Below are 22,373 nucleotides of genomic sequence, written 5' to 3'. Positions count from 1 at the left end.
ATGGCAAGACCACACCGAGTCCTGAAGAAAGAAAAATATGCATGAAAGCTCTGAACTAGTACCACTGGGGTGCACACAGACAATAAGGAGCTTTAAGAAGCTTTTCTATGTTCCGCTTCTTTTACTATAGGGAGACTGAAAACCGCAGCCAAATCATTTAGCGAAAAAACTGAAAATCAAAACAAATCAACATCCCCCAGCGATATCCCCCTAAAGACACAAAGAAATAACTCCTTTCGATTCTGTGTTTCTAAACAAAGGCGGGCAAGGAGATAGAGCAGACACCCCTGGAGGTGCTGTGAGCAGGCGCTGCCAGAGCAGGGGACGTCAGACACCCAGCACTGCGATGCCACCGTCTCGGCCTCATGCCGACCAAGTTACTTGAACTACCCTGGGTCTTAGTTTCCACATCTGCAGAGTGGGGATAATAACAGGTCTTTACATCACAGGGGTGTTACAAAGATCAATTAGTTAATGTATGAAAAGCGCTTTGAAGATATAGCAGGTGGTGAGCATTATTATGCAAATAATGTGATTTAAGAAAATCACAAGTGCTGGATTAATACTAATCCCTTTGATATTTAAAAGACACCATTTTTTCATATTTTAAAGCAGCACGCATTTATGCTATAGATTTCCACGACTGCTGTAACAACAAATTTTAACCTTTTCTTCTTGTACAGCTTAATACATAAAACTCCTCTGCAGACTTCTTTACAAAATCCAATCTTGATTCAGAGCTGGGAGTAGTGGAAGAAATTATGCATGTTGATGAACTGGATAACTAGATCCTATGCAGGAATATTTCTCAGAGGATAGAGTGTCACAGGTCTAACTTACTGTAACAAACATTGCAGGGTCTTTTGGTTTTAGGGCCTTTTTTGGAAGCTTACTAATTTCACGCATAGAAGCATTTGTAAAACAATATAGCTGCTGTGTAATTATGCCATGTTACGTGGCGCAAAGAGTGGAGAAGGAGAGAAGGATATGGTTCATTCACTTCTTCAAAGGATGCCTATCTGAATTGCAAAAAAAAAAAAAAAAAAAAGACAACAACAAAAAAAAAACACCCTAATGTCTAACAACCTCATTTGGTGTTGCATTTCAGATGCAAAGATCTGCATGGGCCTGCCAGGGGGTGAGGCCATCACAGTGTCTGCTCCAAGGTCCAGCAAGCAGCTGCATGACCACTTGGACACACGGGGAGAAGGCGCAAAGCTGTGGGACATCCCACAAACCCAGTCTGCATGAAAGCTCATGTTCCTACTGTGGAATGAAACCAGAGATGGGCAAACACCAGTAAGCCCAGGAGCTGAGGTGGGACTGGGACAAAAATGTACCTGAGCAGTGATGTTGGAAACCAAGGAGAGAGTAGAGTCACAGGAAGCCATCCCTCTGGTTTCCAGCCTCACATTTACCAATTTTCTCCTTGAAAGCAAGACATCATTCCCAGTGCATAAAACTCCCCATACTTTAGGGACTTGCACTCTTGCACTGCCACATCCCCTTTCTGTGAGGAAGCCTGTGTCTCGTCTCTTGCATTGTAAAATTTAGTGCAAACCAGCTGGTGTGTTCGGTCGCAAAATCTGCAGAACATCGCTTCGATTAAAAACAGCTTAATACTAACCCTCCTTGGAATGCATGCCTGAAATTGATATTAATGAAACAAGATCAGATATTAATATTCTGTACAGCAGGTTCCTCAAGCTGTGCTGCAGCGTCAAATCAAATCTTTTCCCAAGCCGACATCCAAAATACAAATAGAGCATGGCAGTTAATATTGACGTGGGAGGGAGCAGCAGGAGCATTTTAAAACTTTAGAAGCTCTGAAGTTTGCAGTTATAGGAAGCTCAGCTTCCTTTCCTATCACATTTCCCACAGCAGCAATATTAATAGCTATTCAATGCAGTAATAGGATCCAAACTATACACTTAGTTGCTGGCTTTTTTTTTTTTTTTTAATCTCCCAGTCAATATTAAAAGCATTTTGGTGCTCTTTAGGATGGAGGAATGATTTTGCATTCTAGGAACTGCGAGACATTCACAGCGTTCCCGAGAAAAACTGGCGAAGGATTTACTTCAACGTGCCTCTGCTCGCGATTGGTGTGGTGATACTTTATTTTAACTGGACACGCTTGTACAGATTCACTATTTAATTTCATTGCACAGACACGCACTCAGTGTAATCTCAGAGCATTCTCATTAGTTGGAGTTACACAATTTAGGTACAATATAGGTCCAAACCACCACCTGAGGGTCATCCTTCAGCCAGGAGGAGACCCTTGAGGGTCCCTGAACACAAAGGCCTTAAGACACATGATTTCCACTCCTGAATCTGCCAGGGCTGAGGAATAAATCTACAGTTCTGACCCTGGGCAAGTAAGTACAGCCCAGCCCTTTACTTTGCTCTCCTGTAAAATGGCAGCAACTTTCCCCACTGGAAAAGATCTGATAGGCCACCTTGCTGAAGGACATCTCCCCAGCCCAAGTGGAAGGCAGAAGCATCACCACACTGCTTCCGTTGTCACAGGGACAAAACCCCCCTTTATTCCCAATCCAAAGGAGGAAGTGAATTTCTCTCTCAAGTACCCCCGCCCTGCTTGAGCACATACACGAAAGGCTTGGTGTCTCCATCTCTACACCTTCAGTTAGTCCACCTTTTCTGAGAGTTTGGAGTTTGGACAGCTGTTCTCTTGAGGAAACCAATCTGATTTCCCTGTAAATTCAGCTATTCCATTTGAGGTACATCAGTCCATCTTATTGTAGGGCAGATATTTATAACCAAAATTAGAAACCAGGAAAAAAAATATTACAGCATTCTCAAGATTTTCACGTGTAACCTCATCACACCAAAGAGAAAACAAAACAAAACAAAACAGAAACAAAAACCTAGACACCATCTAGAAAAGATTCATCTGTAGACCATGCAAAAAAAGAGCTACTGTAGTTGTGACAGAGGAGTAAGCCATTGTCTCTCTGACTAATCACCGAGCAGGAGGAAAAGCACTCAGACAGCCACTCAGAGGACAAAATATCTGGGTGCCTACGTTGTTTGCTGATCTTCACACGAGGCAAGCTGTGCTGGTACAGTCTGTCCCACTGAGTACTGCTGCCTTTTCTTCTTCATGGGAGCTGGGACGTAACGAAGAGGTTACTCTGACTGATTGTAGCTCAACCATAAAGCTGGACTGCTCATCTCCTGGGTTTGGCAAAATCTGCATCATATTTGTATTGCATTTGACTGGATGGCTTTTGCTTCATTAAGGACACACAGGTAAAAAGTGGATGCAGAATTAAATCTCACAAAGCAGCGTCTGCTTTTGGGGGCTGGACTAAGCAGAAGGCTACCTCAAGTCCTAATTTCTCTTAGGACTGTAAAAATGATAGTCACAAATTCACTTAGGAAAACAAAATGCGTCAATTGAGGTGAGGTTTATTTGAAGTAAAGAGCAAAAAAAGTATGCTTTATTGAAGCATAACTATTTAAAAAGAAATTATTGCAAGAACACATCATCCTTACCTAGTGGCTATTACACACACTTATATATAAATGACTAAAAAATGTACTCAAATTGTAATCTTTCCTCTCCCTTCAAGTAAATGTAAGAGCATAAGATTAAATCTGTATTAAAAAATAAATAAATCAGCTCATACATTCTAGGGACCACAAGTACAGCCAAACTAGGCCTGTGCAGCTGCACTCACTGCTCTGCATTTGGTACAACTGAAATATTCCAGAAGACAAAACTGTTACATTCTTTCAGGTGTTTGGACTTAATGAACTCAAGGAATTTCTATTAAAAAAAAAAAATACCCACCCTCAATGAGTTCCAAAACCTTTATTCAGGAAACATGAAGGGAAAGTTTTCACATGCCAGAACATACTTTCCTTTAAAAACACATCAATTGTAATTATGTTATATATTATAGGTATTATATATAATTATATATTATTTATCTCTCTATATAATAGAGATCCTATTTCTGAAAAGGAATAGAGAGCACTCCATGTATATAGCTACTTTTATGAAGGGATTAGAGACCTGTGAAGGAGAAATGCTATGGGTTATTGGGATACTGCCCTTTGAAGCATGCCGAGGGAGTAAAATTGCTAATGAGGAGTCCTCTTTTGGAGCAGGGGCCTCCAGCTTTCTACGGGTGAGCTTTAAATTGAAGTTGTGTTTGTGCTTGTGGCCTCATTAGATTATAACTTGATTGTTGACTTGAATTCCTGTAAGCCTTGTACACTTGGGACTTGCCCTCTCTCATTTGGAGGGCATCACATAATGGATATTCATCTTCAGAGCTGTGCCTTCCCCTCATAGCTGTGCCTCAGGGTCAGTAACCTCAGGTCTAGTTTTCACATTTAACAAATTTTTCTATTGCTCAATTGGCAAAGGCTGTTCAATACCTAGGCTGAAGCTAAATACATTAAGCATTAACTATTTACTTGTCAACTTTTTCAAGTCGCTTTTGTAATACTTTCTCCCTTTTTTATTATTTTTTTTTAATACTTTATCTTTGTATTAAAATGGCATGATGGCAGAGCTTAGCTGTCTATCTGCGTATCCTACAACAGATATTGATCCTTGCAAGTGCTCTATATCTGCCACTTCAGTATATAAACCCACAGTTTCTTTATCAAACATAAATGGTAGCACCTGAAAATCCTTTTAAACTTCCTTCAAGAGCCTAACAGAGTTAAAATGCTCGTATTTCACTAAAATCTGTTTCAAAAGTTGTTTCAAATATTAAGAAAATTACCTATATTTCTTTTCACCTCGTTCTTGATATTTTGGCTTTCTTTCTTTGCAGCAAGCAGTGAAATACTTCTGTGTTCAATATGCAAATAGCAGAGATTTTTTAAAGCCTCACATTTTACAAGGTTTTCCTTAAGCTTCTGAAGAATAGGAATGACCTGTGTGATGAATACATTGATTAAAAGGCAGCTTGGGTGTGACAATCTAATTCTCTCACTTTACTCATTACTTTAAAAAGAGCCAAGAGACATCCTAGGATGCTTTGCAACAGGAGGGGAGGTAGAAATCTAATTTCCCAGCTGCTCTGTTTACTTTACATACCTTGTGGGCAAAAGTTGGCAAGAAGCAACTGAAAGCTGTTTGCTTTGAAATTATCACCCCATTTACAAGATTCAAGAGCAAAGTCTTCTAAAAGGAGGTAAGAGGGAAAAGGAAGTGCCTACACGCATGGTTAGCACTACCCTACTAGCAGCCTGTATGCTGTTAGTGCACAGGAGGTCATTAGCTACAGAAAAAAGTCATCAGGCATCAAGAAAGCTGGCCCATTCTCACACTCTCCCACGAAGTGCATATGTACACCAGGCTTAGAGCGCCCATACAGAACAGCGAGTTCTATGCAAAATGGCTGTATTCAATTTAAGGACACCTCATATTACTCCCAATGGAAGTGAACCAGAGAAGGGCACTGCTGCTATTGAACGTGCAAGTTCAACGCCCAAACATTGTTTGTGAAAGCCTCCTCTTCCCTGCCTAATAGGACCACCCAGGAGGGGATGGGCAGGAAAGGATGAGAGCTGCACACACAGTTGTGGCTTGATAACACAAAGAATTTGGCAACAAAATTAGTTAAAGTGGTTCTTAAATAGTCTTTTTTATTTTTATTTTTATTTTTTGTTTTTATTACCCTTTCAGCTTTTTGATCCAACACTGCAAAAGCACGTGTTGGCAGGGCCATGCTGTAAAATACATCAGAGACGTGATCAAGCTTCTTAAAGTTTTTTTTTTGTTGTTGTTGTTTTTTTTTCAAAGCCATATAACAGCTACGTGTAACACCGTATAATGCTATATCAGCTCTCCCATCCAGGTCACAAAACAATCATGGTAGCAGAATGAAGCAGCTACCAGGCAGTGACACCAGGAACCAGTCACAGAACTGCCACCAAAGCCTCCCTATCATTGACTGATGGTCTACATATGCTGCTAACCCACTTGGAATAGAAATGCTTCCCCTGTACAAAGTCATCTCCTGAGTATGGAGAGCTTGATGTGGAAGTGCTTTGTAGAAGGCTCTGCTCAAGTCAGGAGATCTGGGTATGTAGGTCTCCTTTTGCACAAGGGTTTTGGGGTAGAGGAGCAGAACAGCTAAAAGAGCTAGAAGGTCCCCATCCTTCCTGGTCAAGAAGGAACACTGTGGCATTCACTTGCCCTGCTTACTTATCACAAAATAATAATAAATTGGATTTTCACCTACGAATTCTGCAAATTTCTTCAAAAAGTGGCAAATAAAATAAATTAATCTCAAAAGACAGAAGCAAAAACAGAAGGCATGGAGTCACCAGTCAAGTAACCTAAAGAACCCAACTGCATACAGCAGATCATTTCTCATCAAGTCATAGAATGGCTTGGGTTCCAAGGGAGGGACCTTAAAGATGATCCAGTTGGTATATTTATGGCACTCTGGCACCAAACTTACACACAAAGCAGCCCAGACTTCTTGTATGCTAGCAGATATTCCTGTTTCATTTGACAGATACAATAAGCATGGTGCAGGAGTATCTCAGTTTTGGACACTGATATAGCAGCAAACAACGTGACCTCGTAACATTACTGCACACGAAAGGTGTGAGCAAAACAGAAAAGTCTGTGAGAGGGACAAAACAGATGCAGGTATGTAACAACAAATTTGCCAGTCTCTTCTTTTCCTAACAAGCTTAATAATTGTGTATTGGGAAGTCCTCACTACCGCCTCATGCAAAAGCTGTGAACTTCCAATGCTGCTAAACCCTCTTCTGATATCTGAGCTCTTGTTCAAGTATAATTCAAGTAGATTTAATTATGCCACAGACAACAGAAAACACAGGCTGCCTCTTCAGATTATCAGTAGGAGAAAATACCATGAAGAGTTTAGTTTCAAGGATGCTGTTTACATTTCTAAAACGTACTTACTTATTTCACAGGCCTCAGGATCAAAATGAAAAGATAATAACTAATTGCTACAACTGGGAAAAGTAAAGTGGAAAGTCCTTACCGAGCACACCTGTACACAATAATTTGAAGAGCAGCAGTATAAGCAACACAGATTGCCAAAGTGCAATTAGACGAGTGGAAAGTGTTACTCTGAGCACTTGAGATACGATGTTTTGATAACAAAGTTACCTTGGAGATGACTGAGACGCACAAGTTGCTTAACGTCATTTTACACTATAGGTCCAGAAGGTATAAAAATACACATAAAAATCACTGTGAAATCAGACAGCATCCACCAGAATTGCAAAGTAAATACATTGTCATGCCAGATTGTTGCACTGAATTTAAGGCTATAATATTTCAACCTAAGCCCTAAGCAAATAAATCCCCTATGGCCATCTCTTTTGTTGATGCATCAATCCAACCACACTGCAGTGCTCTACAAAAGGACTTCCTCTTTCTCAAGGAAGCAACACACAAGGAGAAAGGGAGGTTAAAACAAAATAAAACCTCAGTCCAAGCAAGTTCTTAGCCCACCTGAGCAGCACGACCACCACTAGCGAAAGGGAGTTCTTGTGGCTCAGGCTTCTGTGCTAATAGTTTCCAGGACGAAGAACTTTTTGACGTGTACTTGTTCCTGCTGGGAGAGATGCAGAAGAGATGGTTCAGGTAAGTCAAAAGATGAGGGACTGGGCAACACGCACAACCAAAGAGGAATTTCTTGCTCAGTGGGTTTCTCAGTATCCTAAGCAAAGACATATTTTGGAACTGGTATCTGAAAACATCATGGAAAATTCCTCATTTTCATCTGTATAAATGCAAAAACGTTCCCCCTTTTTGAAGGGGAGAAAAGTAAGGAAGGTGAAATCTATTGATTTCACACTGAATTCAGCAACCAAAGAAAAAAATGTATCACAACAGTCAACAAACATCAAATCAATCAGATCTTACGAACAGGATAGCAGAAATATAAGCCAAATAGATTAAAAAGCAGTTAACTGAAAGATCTCAGAAAAGTTGTCATTGCTGAATAACATCACAATGCAATTGTAATGCTCCTTTTGCAGTTCACAGTGACTGGAATTATGCTCTACATCACTTATCGGTTTTATTAGCTGCCTGGAAATAAGTATGTCCTCAGCAATAAAATTAATGGATTACATGGTTTAGTAGCATGGTAAATAACAACAGAAAGGATATCACACAGAGTTATCTCAATTATTTGTCAAGCTGAGCTCATTCCAACCAAAACAGTCTTAAGACAACAGAATGCAGATGTATGTATCTAGCAACTAGGAACGCAGGTAAGGTTGCAAGTCAGAGAAGCTTAACCTTAAGAAGCAAAGAAGCCAAAAAAGATGGGGAGGTCACAACATCACTTGGAGATCCTGTTGTTATTTAAAGGGCTAATGTGGTTCATGGATGCAAAGATACTAGAGTGAATGGAAATACTGAATGGGGGAGGATGGGGTATGTAACAGTAGCAAGCAACTAAAACTGAAACACTGCACCCAGTCCCATGGCTGATGCTCAAAAAAAGATGTTCAAAATCAGAGAACCTGCAGAGCAGTATCACAAATACAGTTAGCATCTTGAGGAGGGAAAAAAGAAGCATTATACAAAATCAGATGTAAAGATTCGGTCCAGATAAGGCATACAGACAACTGACTGCCTACTTGATCATGTTTAAAGCAAAAATTAATAGGCAATAAAAAACACTGGAAAACATCTAGAAGATGACTTAACAGAGACCAAGAGATGTAAGTCAAAAGCACAGAACACTCCTGTTAGAAATGTGATATAGATCTGAGCAGAAAGGAATGAACAGGAACAAACTTCTTAAAAATTGATTCTTTTTCTCAATATTTTGGGGATAAGATATACCAAATATAAGATATACCAACTTATCTTATAAGATATACCAAACGTGAGTGGCAGTCTCAAAAAAAAAAAAAAAAAAAAAAGGATATTGCTCTGCATTTTCACTAATGTTATTGAACACTGTATCAAATGCACAATGGGCTGTGAAATGCCTGCATATCTTTCCACAGCTAAATGCCAAACAAAGCGACCATCTGTTAATGAACATAAAAGGCACCTCTCCGCAGTTTTATCTGATGCACTAGTAAGTAAACTCATACCATCATTTAGTGCTGGGGGGTAGCCAATGTAAGTGAAGTCTTTTGGTTTTTCATCTCAACAGTTTGGGAAGACAGAAGGAGGCAACACCTGAAGTACACAGAAGATACATATTCCTCAGTCACAAAGTCACCTTTGCAGTTGTAGAGTTACAGATTACTGAAAAACTTCTTTAAAGTACTCTGCTCTCAAGGAGACATTCTGTCTGAGTAAAAGCCTTTGGTATAGCAGCTACACCTTAATTTAGCATGTTTGGGAAGAAGAAAAAATAACCAAGAAGTTACCCATTTCAGTTAGATTCCTAGCTTTGCAACTTATGCCCTAAAGAGTGCTGTGCATGTCTTGTGATCATAGCTAAAACTTACATGGGCTGTTAGCTAATTGAGGAAGGAAAAAAGTTTCTTTTGCTGATGACGTGAATCAAAATTGCACACAAAAACTTTTTTAACCTTTTCCTTTCCTTTTGTTTCCACTCTCACAAGGCTAGAGGTAGAAGAGGTTAAATTATTGCTTCTGTTGCCTTAAAATTCAACAGGTCCAATGGGAGTGCTCTAGCCATACTGCCCAAGTCACAGAAAGCAGAGACATGAACTGGGAGAATGAAGAACCTCCCACTGTAGGAGAAGATCAGGTTCAAGACTAGCTATGGAACCTGAAGATACACAAGTCCATGGGATTAGATGAGATGCATCTGTGGGTCCTGAGTGAATGGGTGGGTGAAGTTGCTAAGCCACTGTCCATCTTATTTGAGAAGTTGTGGTAATTTGATTAAGTTCTCACTGACTGAAAAAAAAATAAATAAAAAATAAGAGAAAACACAACACCCATTTTTGAAAAAGGAAAAAAGGAAGACCCAGGGAACTACAGGCCAGTTAGTTTCACCTCTGTGCCCAGCAAGATCATGGAGCAGATCCTCCTGGAAACTATGCTAAAGCACATGGAAAATAAGGTGATTGGTGACAGCCAACTTGGCTTCACTAAGGGCAGGGTCAGGACAATCCCAAGTATGCATACTCAATAAGATTGACTGATGTACCTCACAGTATCCTTCTGGACAAAACATTCAGCATACAGCTGAATATCATAAATACATAATATGATGGGTGATCAATTGCCTGACAGGTGAGGCCCAAAGGGTTATAGTAAATGGGGTTGCATCAGACTCACAGCCAGTCACTAGTGAGATTCCCATTTTAGGGCCAGTTCTCTTCAATATTTTCATAGATGACTTGGATGCAGAACTTGGAGGTATACTAGGTAAGTTAGTGGATGACACTAAATAAGGAGGACCTGTTGACATCCTTGAGGGTAGAGAGGCCTTACAGAGAGATCCTGGCAAATTAGAGAGCTGAGCAATCACCAACGATATGAAATTTAACAAGACCAAGTACTGGATTCTGCACCTGGGAAGGGGCAACTGTGGCTATACATACAGACTGTATATATACAAGACAAGAGGCTGGAGAGCAGCCCCACAGAAAGGTATCTGGGGGTTCTGGTCAACAGCAAGCTGAACAGGAATCAGCAGTGTGTCCTGTTAGCCAAAAGGGCTGTACCTTGGGGTGCATCAAGCACAGCACTGCCAGCTAGTCAAGGGGAGAAATTGTCCTGCTCTGCTCTGAGCTCGTGTGGCCTCACCTCAAGTCCCAAATGCAGTTTCGGGCACCACTGTATAAGAAGGACAGAAGAAAGAATGTCCCACAGAGGACTACAAAGATGTTGAAGGGCCTAGAGGGGAAGACATATGAGGAACAGCTGAGGTCCCTTGGTTTGTTCAGCCCAGAGCAGAGCAGGCTGAGGGGAGGCCTCATGGTGGCCTGCAGCTCCCTCACGAGGGGAGCGGAGGGGCAGGTGTTGAGCTCTGCTCTCTGGGGACAGCGACAGGACCCAAGGGAACAGCATGGAGCTGGGACAGGGGAGGGTCAGGCTGGATGTTAGGAAAATGTTCTTCACTGAGAGTGTGGTCAGGCACCGGAACAACCAGGGCAGTGGTCATGGCACTGAGCCTGAGTTCAAGAAGCGTTTGGACAATGCTCTCAGACACGTGATCTGATTCTCGGGTGGTCCTGTGTTGAGCCAGGAATTGGACTCCATGGTCCTTCCAACTCAGGATATTCTGTGATTCTATGAATACAGGCTGGGCAGAGAATAGATTCAGAGCAACCCTGGGGAGAAAAACATGTGGATGGACTTGGATGAGAAGCTCAACATAACCTGCCAATGTGTGCTTGCAGCCCAGAAAGAAAACTGCATACTGGGATGCATCAAAAGAAGTATGACTGACAGGTCAAAGGAGGTGATTCTTCTTGTGAGACACCACCTCGAGTACTGTGTTCAGCTCTGGGGCCCCCAGCACAAGAAGAACATGGAAGTATGAAGATGAATCCAGAGGAGGACCAGGAGGATGATCAGAGGGCTGGAGCAGCACTCCAATGAATACAAGTTGAGAAATTTGGGGTCTAGAGAAGAGAAGGCTCCAAGGAGACTCCAAAACTCCAAGGAGTGGTCTTACAGTACCTAAAGCGGGCCTACAGGAAAGCTGGACTTTTTACAAGAGCGTGTAGTGATAGGACAAGGAGTAATGGCTTTAAACTAAATGAGGGAAGGTTTAGATTAGATGTTAGAAGGAATTTCTTCACTCAGAGTGTAGTGAGGCACCGGAACAGGTTGCCCAGAGAAGTTGTGGATGCCCCATCCCTGGAAGTGTTGGATGAGCCTGAATACCAGGTTGGATGGGGCTTTGAGCAACCTGGTCTAGTGGAAGATGTCCCTGCCCATAGTATGGGGGGTTCAAGGTAGATTACTTTTACGGTTTCTTCCAACCCAAACCATTCTGTGATTCTATAAAGTTTCTACCAATTTGTCTCATACTGATTAAATGAAGATAACACACAAGTTTAACACACATTGCAACAATATATTAAGGTATGTCAAATTAAGTCTCCTTACGTATTCATGAGAGCAGCTGAACATCTTGGACTTCCAGTTGCAATGAACACAACCAGAATCATTAAAGACAAAGTAATGACTAAATAACTATGACAAGCTGAAGGAAACCGTAACCTACTAATTTGAATGATTCAGGAAAGCAACGTTTATTTGCTGTGTATGCCTAGGCTATGTCCAAGCAAAAGATAACTAAATTGACCTTTCTGATTCATGATGGCAGATCTCACCTTGTATTTCCATTGTACCCTTCTTACCTAATCAATGTATTTTATTTTTTCCGTCCTTTACTTTCTTCATCTGTCTGAAGACATTTGAATAATAACTATCTTCCCCCTGGGCAAACATGGATTAAAGAACTGGTCCTTCATAAATTCTAAGTAGTGACGCAATTAGTAATGTAAGAGCTACATCTTCTTTATATACAGGTATATATAGGTATATACATCTGTCAGAAAGAGGCACTATCTCTTCTTAAACTATACAGAAGATAAATAGGAGCCCTAGGGAAAAAGATGTGAAGAGTTTACTCCTGAAATTTCTATATATTTAAAACACATCCCATTAGTATAGACAAGAGGTTAAGCTTGAAGTGTGAGACAGCTTGATTCCTATGTTCTCCAGGAGACTCAGCTATCACCCTAACGATCTCTAGACATAGGAAGATTAGTGTCGGGTTTATGAGAGCTTCCTTCAAACCGAGTTGACATGTAGAACTAATCCAGCTTGACTAGCAAGATGCTAGCCAGGTCTATCCAGCAATAAGCACAAACACATCTTTCTAAAAAATGCAAGTTCTGTAGCAATGCAGTTTAAGTGCTAACAGTCATGTGGATTTTATTAAAAAAAAAATAAAAAATTAAAGTCATGTTGATCTCTGACAGTTCCTATGTATTTCATCCACCAGAACACTCTTGATAGGTCTACCTGTGCAGAGCCAGCAACACAGCACAGGAAGGACGGCTTCGGGGCAAAATTTCTCTGCAGCTTTCTGGTTTGCTGTAGGATTGAGGATTTTAATCAACTTTAATAGAAAGAAAGAAAGAGATGATGTATCTGCAACATAAAGAAAACCATGACAGTCAAATAATATAAAATCTAAAATTCAAACTACCAAAATGTCCCTACTCTTTACTTGTGGCCTGATGTTAAAAATGTCAGTTACTAAGAAAGGCTAGCAAAACACTAGAAATAAGGTTATGATTAGATAACTAACTGTTTGAAGAAGACACTTCCTCAGAAAGTGGCAGAAGCTTGGAAGCTAAACAGAAAGGTGGAGTAAGGTCGAAAGTACCTCAGAAGGTGCTGGGTGGACTCTGTCCTTTGACAAGCACCACAGCTCCTGAGCCCAGGGAGCTCTGCACGGAGCTAATTATCAAACTGTATTGGCGCCACTGCCAGCTCACGGAATCCAAATTCCAAAGAGAAACCGAACAGCCCAATGAGCACGTGGTGGTGTCCACAGCTCTGCTGACACATTCCTGGGGACAAATTCTACAGCAGCCTCCGCCTGAGTAATCGAGCAGGGACTGGTTGGCTCCGGTATTTTTTTTTAATCATCATTACTGACATTCGTTAAGCACAGACTCTTTTGGGTGTTATGTCAACAAGTCTTCCCTTAACCATCTGAGACAGAAAGAAACTTAGACAGATCCAGAAGTTATCTATTCCCTGAGACAGAGTATCTATTCTATTCTACAGGGAAAGAAACTGAGAACTTGTTATTAACAGATAAGCCATCTACTATCTGCCTAAAGAAAACAAGTCTCAGCCCTGCAAGAACTCTGCAGCTCTCCAGTCCATCCTGCTGCCCCAGGGCTTGGGGCAAGCACATGCCCTCTCCCTCCTCCATCCATCGCCTTCTCTAGAGTCTCCAGGGGCATGGACTCCACAACCTCTTTCTAAAGTCAAATCCGAGTGGTTTTCTAGAGAGTTAGGGAGCTTTTTAACACTAAGCCACTGATGGTTAGATAAAACAACTACCTTCAACCAATTTCTTCAGTTCCTTATTTCCAGTTTGTCTATGTAGGTTTTGACCAAGGAAGGAGCAGGAGGTTAAAGCACTTACTGTTCAAATACTGCATTTTTAAAACATACAGCCCCTAAATGCCTTACTCAGGCTATGTTTGTTTGTTTTTTAAACAGGAATTAAGAGAGCAATATCAAGTCCAAGCTGGCTTTGTGTTTAAACAAAACTCTTAAAGTAATATTCCACTAATTCTAGTTGTTCTTGGCTTTATTATAACTAATAATGGCCTTATTATTATTATTATTTTTAATTCTAATGGAAACAATTTACATACAAGTGGATCCTCCCTTCACCATAAACTGAGGTTCCTGCAGTGATTGAGCAAACCTACAAGAAAAGGCAAAGTAAATATCTACCACTGAGTTGAAAAGGCAAAGGTAAAGGAGGAATACCACATTTGTGTTGTTTGTTTTCTTAATTCCATTTTCATTATTTAGACTCTCATCTCGCTAACAGGTGCTAACTTTACTTAAAGAAGGACCTACAGCTTTTGTTTGCATAAATCAAGCACGTTTAATCAAGTGCGCATTAGCTCATCAACATATTGGTTCTGATGAGGAATTGCATAAGCGACAATGCCAAGCTATTTTGGGGAATATTCATTATATGTCTAAAGAACAGTCTGACTGGAGGAAAGTGAGAACAAAATGACAGTAAAAGAACTGTAGCAATTACTTTACTAGCAGTTAACATTTGCCATTAACTGCTTGCCGGCAAGAGTTTAAAGTTGCAAACCCTAATTTAAGCTTGTTACCTTAATTTTACAATTGTAACTCAATAGTCAGAATGTGGCACTAGTGTAATACATATCTTCATTCAGCACTTCATGTAATAAATATATTAAAAGTGCATGAAAATTTCCGCAGTCTAGACATCACAGAATTATTTATGATTAGTATTATATCTTCATTAATTATATACAGATGTATAAGCCTTTTTTTTTTTTTTTTTTTTTCATAAACTAGAATCCAAACATGTTAGCAACAAGTCACAGGAACTTTTTGTTGTTAGCAAGCATTCAGGAAGAGAGCTCCCTTCAAAATGCAGATTCATTTTTGGGGAGCTTATTGCATGCATGGCAAACACCCCCTGATTTTGGAAAGCCTTTATGACACTTCCAGTAATACCTGTAGGAAGGTTTGGGCAGACAAGGGCTGTGCCCTCAGTGAGGACATTTTACATATTTATATATATATAGGTTCTTATGTTAGATGTACAAAGCAAGATTTATCTAGAAGAAACACATTGCTCATTTGCTAACTGCCAGAATCCAGGTGGGAGGAAGGATGGGAAGAGGAAGGCTGTTCTAGCACAGCATGCTGTGTTCCTCTGAAACCCAGAAAGCTGAGTGCCATGACTGGGACCATTGCACAACCTCTGCCTGCACAGATCTGCCTCCCCGCTACCAGTACCCACTGAGACTCTACACGGAGGTAGCTCATTTGAGTCGCATTTTCTAGGGGAAACACCATTTCAGACAAACATACATGAAGAACACACAACTGAAGCCTGAGTTAGCTGACCCCAGCTGTTTGCCTTGTCCCTCTGCCAGCAGAGAGAGGAGCAAGAGGCTCATGCTACCGGACTTGACAACATTACGTGCTAACACGAAGAGCCATAAAATGCAATTTACATTCTTATGCCAAGCTGTAAACTCTGGCAGATTCAAGCTCCAATAGGAAACAAGACTGAATGGCAAAGTAACCTCTGGCAAAGGGACAGGCTGAACAGCTGGATGCTTCAGCTCCCGGAGCATAAGTCAGTGTCACAAGTGTATTTATTATGCTGTCCTTCCCATGTCGTCAGCAATCTGGGAGTATCAAGGAAGTCTGGTAACAAAACTGTTGCAGCAGATTACCAAGAGCAACCAAAGGTTCAGGTGCATGTTTGGGGGTTCACTTTATTACTGAAAGCATCGCATTTTGCTGGGTCAACAGCAGGTTTGTACTGTTGCATCAGAACATAGAAAAAGCTTTTGTTACCAGAACTCACCATGCAAACTCCTCTCCCAAACACAGCCATCGTTTACGTTCTCTGCTGGTTTAACAGCCTCTAAGGAAGATAGTTTTCTACTTCGCTTTCTGTTAGGTTAGGTTCCCACCAGCTCTTGGGAACCACAAGCATTCAAGGCAAGGAGGACAAGCCAAGCCAGGCTCGGGAGCAGACTTCCTCCCTTTTGTTTTGTCTGGAAGCGTGCTCTGTTCTGGCTTTTCCAACACAGGCAGCAGCCCCCGCACCGGAGTGCGCAGGATCAGTCTCACGACCCAAGAGGTGGGCTGGGTACGGAGCGCTGGCCCCAAGTGCCTTCGTGAGCTCGCTCCCAGCTTCACAGCTAATGGGTCACCCACCCGGCTCACAACCCCGCTCCTGCAACGCCAGTTATGTATTTCAAGCTTTGGAAAGGCGAGAGAGAAAACTTCCAGCCCAGCTTTGGGGCTGACACCCTTCAGAAAACTCGAGGCAATCCCAGGTACATCCCGGCAGCCCACTCACTGCCTACCGACCCTAGCTTCCTTCTAGATTCCATTGTAATGAGAACATAAATAGTAGGACAAGCACATATCACTCTTGAATGAATTACCTATTGAGAGTTCCCTCTGGTGTTCACTAAGTTAATCATCACATTCAAGGTAACAGCGTTAGCTACAAAAGCACCAAGTTCCCCCACGAGCAAGTTTTTCGTTGGATGGCGGTAGGGACAGGACCGCAGCCTCACAACTCACCGACAACAAAGAGATTTCCACGAGATTTCGGAGCCTCGAGAAACTTGCAGCTCGCTCTGCGTTCACCCCAGCAGCCGGCTAACCCCAAAAGGACCCGAAGCGGGGCCGCTCCCTCCCCTCCCCTCCCCGGGTGGCGCCGAGGCTGCGCCAGCCTCCCGTGGGGAGACAGCCGCAAGTCACAGGTACAGCCCATCGCGACACGGAAAAAAAAATAAATAAAAAAAAAAAAAAGGAAGGCAGAGGTGTTCAGCGGTGCCGAATAACTAAGCTTTGAGTCACCCATGTTCCAAGCTCGCATTTCCATTCTCCCGCACGGAACGCGAGCGAAGCACCCCGTATGTAATTAACAGCTCGGAAAGAAAAGTTTAAAGCTGCCTGAGCGAAGAGACGAAAGGAAAAACCCCAAGCAGCTCGGAGCCGGCGGGGAGCGGGGCCGGCGCTGACCGCGCCCGGAGCGGGGGAACCGGGGCCGAGCTGCGGGGGCTCGGGGGGCGCCGCGGCCCCTGCAAGGACCGCGCTCAAAGTGCGGAGCCCCGAAAGCGAAGCCAGCCGGGGGGCGAGGAGCAGCGCAACCCCCCCGTGCCCGGCCGAGCCGTGCCGTGCCATACCGTGCCGGTCCCTCCGCCCTGCCCGATACCCCGCGATCCCGGGGAGAAGGGGAGAAGGAGGAGGAGCTCGCCCCCCGCTACCCCCAGGGCAGGGGAAGGGGCTGCGTTACCTTCAACAGGTGCAGGCAGGGGGGAGCCCCGCAGAGCCCCGGAGCTGCCCGAGCGGCCGGCTGCCCGCAGCCCGGGGCTGGGCGGAGGCGCTACGGCAGCCCCCGGCGGCCGCCCGCTGCTCCCCGCGGGCCCCACCTCGGGGAGAGGAAGGAGGGGAGGCAGGGAAAGAGGAGAGAAAGAGCCCCGAGAGGGATCGAGCGGCCGTCACATGGCGCTGCCGATCCGCCAGCCGGAGCCTACGCCGGGGAGCCGGAGAAAAGCTGCGAGGAGGGGACACACCTGTAGGCGCAGCACATATCCGCTGTGAGCACAATGCGAGACAGGAAACTGAAAAGGAACAGCCCAGGAAAGGAGAGAGGCTCCCGTCCCTCCCTCTTTCCCTCCCTCCCTCCCTCCGTCCTCCTCCTCCTCCTCCTCCTCCTCCTGCTCTCTCCACCCCCTGCCCCCGGTCAGGATCCGCTTGCAGCGCTGTCTCCTGCCGGGAGCAGCAGGCAGAGGGCCGGGCGGAGGAACCAGCCGCACTTTCTCTCTCCCTTTCCCTTCCCCGGCTCTGTATTGTGTTGCCCGCCAGCCAGGCAGAGCCCAGGGGGCTCCCCCCACGGGGGAACCGGGGCCGGGCCGGGGGCTCCGCTCCAGTCCCCGGGATGCGAGCCGCGGGCTGCCTTTGGGAATCGGTGGCCGGGATCGGAGAGCGGGGGCGACCCCGGCTGTACCCAGCCTGGGGTGCCCCGAGGCCCGGGGGTGCCCGGCACGGCCCCGGGGGGGTCGAGGAAGCGCCCCCAGAAGGGGTCGGGAAGGGGGAGATCGCCACCTCTCGTCCCCTCAGCGGGGAGGCAGCTGCTGCGGGGCTCGGGGTTCCCCTCTCCCGAGCGCTCCTGTCGTTGTGGTGCCCAAAATATGTCCCCCCCACCCCCGGCAACATCTGGAGTGAACTTAGAGTACTTCGGGGTTTACCCCTCTCTGGTAAATCTGTGCGCGATCGCGCTTTCTGAAGGTCTCTTCCTCCTCTGAGGCTCTCCACCAAAACCCCAAATTTCTCCCTTCCTCCCCCAGAAACACCCAAACGGGAGCCTGCTCCTTGTGCACAAACAGGGCGTAGCATTCCTGCAGCATCAGGGGCTTCCCTGCGCCCAGACACCAAATTTGCCTTGACTATATATCCCTATAACATTATATAATAATGTTATATATAATATAATAATGTTATATATAATATAATATAACTCTATTAAAAAGAGGGATGGATTAGCAGAATGGCTCATGTAAGCTTTAGGCAAGTTGTTTAGGCTTGGTAGGTGGTTTTCCATCAGTCAAACGTGGACGGGCAACGTTGCAAGGAGCAGTTAATTAGCTGCTGCTGGCACTTTGAGTGCAGCTTCATTAAATGCTGCGTGCATTGGGCTTCTTGCTGAAATAACAGGAGAGGGCTGGTCAGAGCCGTGCTTCTCAAATGGCACCTGGGAAGCTGCTGAGAAACTGTCACTGGGTCTCGGAGCAGTAACAAATAGGAAATAAATAAAAACCAGCTCCAAAACCTGGGCAGGAGTAGGAAGTGGCAGGCTGTTGGAGGAGATATTTAACTGGCACTTGGCCACGACTGTACGAAGTGCAGCCACGGTGTTTGCAGCGGGGTGGGACCATTGTGGTGTTGTGTGGGCTGGCTGGGTCCCATCCCCTCTTTCTGAAAAGCTCCAGCAGGTCTCGTCCCTGCCTGTTTGCCTCTTTCCTGCTCCATACGTGAGTGGGCTGAGTTGCCACAAGATGAGGAAGACCAACTCTAGCATCGTTGTGCAGTGTCTCAGATCTGCATGGCCCCCCCACGTACCTCTTCATTTGCTGGAAGAAGGAAGGGGGATCTGAAGAGGAGGGAGATGGGACTTCCCGAGGAAAATTGGGTTAGTCGCGTCCTGCAAGCCCTGGGAGAGATCCAGGACAGAGGAACTCACAGGCTGCTAATGGGCTTGGTGAGACCTCACTTTCCAGACTGTTTTTTCAACGTCTGGGCTTATGGCCAGGTTGTGCCCAAACTTTTTGCAGAATGCCCTGGAATTACCGGCCAGGCAGCTCTCCTTGTGCCCTGGCCTGTGAGTCTCTGTCTCCTGGCATGCTCTGCCCCCAGGGCTTTTGCTGAGGGCTCTGTCACTTGTTCCCCCACCCCTGCCTGCTCCAAAGCCCGTGATCTGCTCACTGCCTGGGGCAGCAACCCCAGCAGTGGTCCCACACCTGCTCCATCCCGTGGCCAGTGGCCAGGGCTGTGGCGCTTGCCATAGTGCTGCTGCCTCATGCTGGGTGTCCCCAGGCTAGATCTAAGCCTTAGCCCCCTCCTGGCACTCTGCATGGTTCCCTCTGGCTGGAACAGTTCCCTCTGGCTCCTATTGCTGAGGCTATGTTTTTTAGAAGCCTGCCTGTGGACACAAACAGGCAGAGCAGTGGTGACAGTTGATTCAACTCCAAAGAGGAGCTGGTGGAGGGAAGCTGTGCTGAATCCTCAGCCGGTCCGTGATAATTACCTGCTGTGTGTTTGACCTTGCCTAGTGTGACAGGGATTATGAAGTTGAACTGGAGTTCAAGGTGGCCATGCAGCATCCCATCCCAGGCCAGCTGTCTCCTTCGCTAAGCCTCCATACCTTGCTTTTCTGCCAGGTGCCCATGGCTGTGCTAAAGCAGCAGCGTGGTGCCTCAGCCCATGCTCCTGCCCGCTGGGGCACAGCTGTGTGCAGCAGGACTGGTGTTAGCCCGGGCTGAAACGAAGCAGTGCGGCACTGTTCGGAGCTAGGCCTGCTCGAGGAGGAGCCAAGTGTTCACAGGAAGGTCTTCTGCCTCTTCTTTGTCTTGGAGGCAGCACGTTGTCCTCCCTGCAGCAGGGCTTTCAGCCCGTTCTGTTCCCTAAGTATGCGATATGGCTAGATAACTCCCCAGTGAACCCAGATAACAGCTGCACATGAAAAACTGCTATTTGCTGCTGACGGATAATCCTCCCTCCCCCTTATTGCCACTCACCAAAAATAATAATAGTAATAATAATCAAATCCTAAACACAGAAATGCATAGAAAAGAGCAACAAGTAAATGACTGAATGATTAACAGCTTCCCGGCGTCTTGGCAATCTTAACTGCACTCACACGTGCACGGGCAGCATGCAGACTGAGGGGGAAAGCCCTGCCTTGTCACTCTCCATTGTAAGGACAGAGATAACGGGGCTGCATGTGGATAGGATGCCGGTCCAGATTTCAATTTCCTATGTATTTCCTCCCTCTGCACTCCCTCTGTCTCTCCTCACCTTGTTATCACCCAGTCCCTGTTACGCACTTCCTTCTGTTTTTGTCTCTGCCTGTTGTTCTGTTTTTGTCTCTGCCTGGTGTTAGCCTTTATGCTGGATGCACTCTCTGTGCCTGCCCCCTGCTTCCTTCCCTGGCTGTGTCAATCCTCAATTTTATCCATACACAACTCTGCTCCTACCACTGCCACCTTAGAGGCCTGTAATAAAAGGAACAGAATTTCCAGCTGTTGTCATTAAAAACATATCACTGTGCAAACACCAGGACTAATGAAGCCCAGTTTCATGAATCTTCATGCCTGACTCACTGGTTGCCATCCCCTTGCCTCCCATTTCTCCTCCGTGCTCCTCATGCCACCTCTGCATGGTGGCAGGAGGGTTGGGAGCAGCACCTGTGCTGCCCAGCCCGGTGGCCTGTGGCTGTGTCCCTCCCACATTTCTCTCTTCTGGAAGATAAATTCGAGTCGCTGATACGCATGGGCCCCTGGAACTTCATTATCTTTGAGACCTGTGCCTCCTTCATGTGTGTGCTTGCAAGTGACCAAGGTGTTGTGATGTTTTTGTGAGGGGCCGGTGGGCAGCTGAGCAGCCAGGTGAGCAGTCAGCCTTCAGGAAGGAAGGTTGTTGCCGTGTGGTCATGGAGATAACCTAAGAACCACCCAAATGGCTGAAAAGGAGCCTCAGAGCTTTCAAAATGATTTAAATTGTGCTTTGCACAGAAAATGTTGATTGTCCCTGTGTTCCCACATGTCAGAGCAACATCGTGACAGCTGGCCTCGGGGTCTCGCTCATCCCAGCTCTCATCTGAAGGGGAAAAAAGGGGAAAGGATCCCTCCTGGTGGGAGCAGCAGTGTGCCTGCTGTGCTGGCCAGATTCAGGCTGGCTTAGCACCACTGCCATCCTTGGTAACACACTCGTATTGATGATGGGGATGCCAGGAGCATTGCTATGAGGGGTAGGACCCTGCCTGAATGGTTTTAGTCTTTTTTGTTATGGTATAAGGCAGGGATCTACTGGACTTGTTCACCCTCTGCCCTAGTGCAGGGCATCCTGATGTCTTCTGTTCTGATAGGGCATCGCACTGCCTTGCACCAGAGACTGAATGACCCAGACATCCATATTCATATTTTCACAGTCCATAAATCACCTTGAAATCTACTTTTTCTGTCTGAGAAGTGCCAGATACATCTAAGTTGTTATTATCAGATTTGTGAAATGTCACTGCAAACATCCCGAGTTTCATGCCCTTTGCACCAAACTCCTATGGCAGATCAATTTGTCTATATCTGTTTATTTCCTGTGGTTGATGGCTCTCTCATAGATCATTTTCCATCAATCCAGAGAAAACCTTTATGGGTAAAATAACATCAAGTGTGTTGTAAAATTTCCTTCATTCTTCCCTTTGGGGGTATGTAATATTTGAGCCACGTGGAGCAGGTGTTTTGGGGTATTTCCTAACCACCCCTCACTTGGTACATTTGTTTGCCCCTGTGCAAAATGCTACCCAGTCAAAATTTTGCTTTTGTTTAGCCGAGCAGACATTTTGCATATACTTTGTGACGGATACAAATTGCTGTGCAAAGGTATGAGATGG

General features: G+C 44.9%; 1 protein-coding gene across 7 annotated transcripts in view; it reads right to left on the bottom strand.

Moving 5' to 3' along the window:
* Positions 1 to 17,828, bottom strand: part of PLXNB2 (plexin B2) — a 255,716-nt gene extending 237,888 nt beyond the window's left edge. For 2 of the 7 annotated variants that reach the window (XM_082769638.1, XM_082769645.1), the window contains exons 1-2: positions 17,782 to 17,815; positions 7,484 to 7,586 (exon numbers count right to left, since the gene is read on the bottom strand). The gene's annotated coding sequence lies outside the window, so the exon portion shown is untranslated. The other 5 variants (XM_082769640.1, XM_082769639.1, XM_082769641.1 and 2 more) reach the window with 5 other exon arrangements.
* Positions 17,829 to 22,373: the final 4,545 nt, after the last annotated feature.

This window comes from Aythya marila (assembly GCF_965140915.1).
Source record: "Aythya marila genome assembly, chromosome: 1".
In the NCBI taxonomy this organism is placed as follows: domain Eukaryota; kingdom Metazoa; phylum Chordata; class Aves; order Anseriformes; family Anatidae; genus Aythya; species Aythya marila.
The sequence above is the reverse complement of the archived record's forward strand: the minus strand, read 5'-3'. Positions and strand labels throughout refer to the sequence as shown.